Here is a 4,580-nt window from a genome sequence, read left to right as displayed (position 1 = left end):
TGAACCCCTGTGACTTCATAAAATTTAGTAATATATTTACTGGAGCTGTATCATGGAGTAAATTTAATTTCTTTACACACATTTTATTTGATAAATTATGCAGTGGTTAACAAATATTTATTTTTCTGTGGCTTTCTTAATATTTACGAAAAGTCTTTCCGCTAATTCTACATTGATATAGTGGGTGCCCCATCTGTTGATATACTAACAATCTTTTTTATTGAAGAGGTTGTAGTCCCTTGCACTGGAACCAGATAACAAAACTCTTCAGTAATATTGAATTTAGTGTCAATACCACGTATAGATATAGTGAGTTTGCTGTGTCGCTAACGTCACAACTTTCATCAAGTGCCAAAGAACAGTATTCAAATTTAGCAATGCTTTCACGAAGCGTTGTCGGCTTTGTATACCAGTGATCGAACATGCCTTTCAGTTCCATGAGCGTAGACAGGAATTTTAGTCACTTCAATACTTACTAGCCTTCGTGAGCCAGCCAGAATGTGCCATTGGCCCTGGTTTCATGTTAGCCAAATCAGCTGATGATACCTCACCAGAAATGCCTCAGCTCGTACCTATGGCTAAATAACTTGCCTCGATTCAACAGAAGTTAAATCAACCAAATTTTCAAGCGCGATTGTTTCGAAGTTTGTAACCGGCTGTAAGTACATGAGAAATGATAAATTATATTGAATTTTATCATACAAATAAAAATAAGTAAATTAGTTGTTACTTCCGGAATATTTTCACACGTTTCAAGTTGTTTACTTAATATACCAGTTTTTTTTTTGTTGTCAAGTGGTCAATGATTTGTCTAAATAGTTAAATAAATGCTGAAGTGGAAGTTTGTTGGTAGAAAAGGCACACAAACCAAAGAAGGAGCTTGTTTATGCATTTCGAACAATCGTAAAATTTTGTTTATTCGCCCGTATATGCTGGTTTACCATCGCAATATATGACTATTAAAGAATCGGGAGATATATCGCTATATAGGCGAAAAATTTATCCATTTTGATCACTTTACTTTCAGAATCTTCGTTTTCGAATTTTGTGTAATCCAACGATTGTCAATTCTTTTCCTTTAAAATAACTAAATGTGATTCACTTGTGAGTGAAATTCTTATCGATAAAAAGTAAACTGGATAGTCTAATTATATATTTAAGGCTTAAATAAAGCATGTAAATGTTAGCTTCATTCCCTTATTATTTGGTTAAGATTATTCTTGCATTCATATCGAATTGTCATTCCTATTCAGATTAAGAGCTTCCGAGATATTCTAGAAGGATAATTAATTCCAATGCAATAAATTACATTTAACTGGTTTTAAATATTCATTAAACAACACTCTATAAAATGCGTAAGGTATAATAGTATTTTATTAGGTTTTAGCCAATATTTATAATTCAAAACTCCCATCACTCAAATACAAATCAACAATGCAGACAAATATACCATTTCCAATGTGGTAATTTGAATGTAAAATTATGTAAATCATAAATTATGCCAAATACTATATCGCTATAATGATAAGTACATCAAGGTATTTTTCCTTCTAATTATACTTTCGTATTTTTTCTTTCTACTATTATATTAAATACTAGCCGGCCCGACAGACTTCGTCCTGTCAAAAAAAATTGTAATGTGGCGGTGTTTTGTGCCCACCTTTTTTCTATTCTTTGTAAAAAATTATCCTCAACAGAACCGTCACCCTGGTAATAATTCGGTGTGAATTAAAAATAATTAAATAACACTATAAGAATTTAAAAGTAAGTAATTTTATTAATGTAAATCATAATTCAAAAATCAGTTCAATTTTCATTGTAGTGCTTTGTGATAAACGATGTTTTTTGTTTGATTACCTGGCGCATAGACAAACAAATCTGATGGTTTTCCAATACGGGAACAAACAACATACAATTTTCCATGTGAGAAACATGAGTTTTCTAAATTAATACCACAAACACTTAATGATACCATAAACGCACTGGAAACGCATTGGGATGCATGGTGCGAGAACATGCTGAGTGTGTTGCAATATTACACGTTGTTTCTCCAATAGTTTGAATATTTAATGGTGATTTGAATTCTGAATGAACCGTACAGCATCCTTCTAACAATGTGGCTGCTATTCCAGAAGAAGCAACTACAACCGCTATGTTAGTTCTTGCCCGAACAGTTGCTAAAACTAATGACATGAGGAATGTTGTGCCAGTTCCACCAGGGGCATCTAGGACATATAAACCACAACTTTCATTATCGATTGCCTTTATTAAAGTATCATAAACTTCCTTTTGTTGGCAATTCAACAGGGGTACATTCGTTTGAACTATTAAATCTAAATCCTGGTGATCTTATTCACGTTTCCGTTCCAATTCTTGATTAAATGCGTCATTCATTTCACGATATGGTGCTGGCATTCCTAACCTGATAAATAAATCACCGCACATGAAGTAACACATACCTTCGATCAAGAGTAAAGCACGATTATGTACCTCCTTTCATTTATCTTAATATCATAATTTCTGGAACTGACACGAATTTGATGTAAGCTATCTTCTGACATATTATCCTTGTATTTGCCATAGGTTACACGGATTTGAACGAAAACATGTCGGAATTAGGATAGCGAATAATGTTCGTATCTGACTTGGATATGCAAAGATAATGGCTTCAGCGATTGTCGTATCCCAATGACTATCGTTTTCTAATATTTTATTAAATATTAGAAATTATTAACATGCAGCACGATATGTTGGGAATATTACACCATTAACGGTTCGTAGTGACTCAAATGACGTTGGCCCACGCACATTTATCCGCAACAACCGCAAATAGAAACATTCATTATTCTTTGGATGAACTGTATACATTAGACCAAGAGCTTCAGTAGAACGCACATCTGGATACCCAGGAACCGCATCGCCTTTTTTCCGACTTTGAAAATTCTCCAACAAAGCATTCCAAATATAATAACGTAGCATCTCCAAGTAAAGCAAAGTTCGTGCAAATTGATCGCTTTGGCAGATTACAAAAAAACTGGTCAATGTAGTTGCTGTAGGTGTTTCAGCACTTTGCGCGTTATCTTTGTTGTCTTTTTCACAAGTTTACAAACAAATTACATTAAAAAGCGATGGAAGGGATTCAATGGAAAGCTTTTTTCCATTTTTTTTTTTTGACATTTTTGATGTACGATTTGTCTCCTTTCTTAACATTTGTTCGAAAAATAATCTGACGATGAATAAGTGATACTATATATTTATATTTAGAAGAAAAAACGCATTTAGTCCTTGCTGGCAATTTAAGTTCAAAAATTTGCTAAAGTTTGATGATTTGCGCACGACGCATATATGCGGCAGTCGTTCCCAACGGGTTAATAGTATTAATGCGTTTTATAACTTCATGTTCATACCTCATTTAGAACAGGCGGTATTTATTTAGCTACTAAATGTTCTTTGTGAATTACACGATGGACAATAACCATTTCAGGATTCACATGTTTCATCAACTTTAAGCAGTCATTTTTCTTGCCCATTATATAAAAGATATCATCTACCGCACAAAATATTATATTTTCATTGGTATATTATTCAACTCTAAGTAGTGGGATTTAGTGATTTTAGTATAGCTTGGGATTTAGTGATGCCTTCTAATATTTTACAGAACAACGTTTATGCAGAAAGATGTCGTGAGATGGTAATGTTGTTTTTTTGTCAATTTTTTCCTTTAAAGTTTTACAGTAATTCAAATCTGAATTTACATAATTGCGATGTTTCAAATTTCATTGATTCGTTGCTCAAGGACTGCTGACATCAAAGACAAAAGAGTATCTGCTCATTGTGATTTTGAACGAATTGAAAAATTTTGACGAATTATTATTTTGCTTGATCCGTTCATTTTATTATGGGCTAAAAAATAATAAGTTAGAAATTTGTATTATTGTATTAAATTATTTAAATTAGAAGAAAATTTTCACTTGACAAAATGGTTTATTTATTTAAATGTTTCAAGTAATACAAATAAAAATTTTATGGTTTACTTACAAATTTATTATATATTCACTATTCTAGACCCTATCTACTGTTTTTAACTTAATTTATATAAGCCAAAATAGATGGCTTTACTGTGCTCAATATGAACTTACGAATCCTTTGTTCAAAATGAAGAAATTGACTCTCTTATCTCTATAATGCTATTTGAAACGTTTGGCAGTAAAGTCAAATAAAATTATATTTAAATATTTTTTTTGTACAATTGTACAATTTGTACAATCAAGTTTTTCTTATTAAAGGTTTGAAATGAAATGATTTTCAAATTGCCATTTGGTGCGGCCTGTACCCCACGTTGGTAATCACTATAGTACATCACGTTTGAATGCAGAAAACACTAAAATAGCGTAAAACACATCTTTTCTAAATTTGCCCCTCATTGTCGCTACCAAGCTTTTTCAGACTGGCTCTGTATAGTTTTATTATTGTTATCGATTGCTTTTTTATTGCATCTTGTTATTTGAATTGGCTTATTTTCCTGTAAGGCATTGTTTATCACTATTACACCAGTTTTTAGTAAAGAATATTATGAAGAT

This window comes from Ctenocephalides felis, unplaced genomic scaffold (assembly GCF_003426905.1).
Source record: "Ctenocephalides felis isolate EL2017-DRISC unplaced genomic scaffold, ASM342690v1 CF-g0.4_SCAFFOLD_00888, whole genome shotgun sequence".
In the NCBI taxonomy this organism is placed as follows: Eukaryota; Metazoa; Arthropoda; class Insecta; order Siphonaptera; family Pulicidae; genus Ctenocephalides; species Ctenocephalides felis.
Note: the sequence above shows the minus strand (reverse complement) of the source record.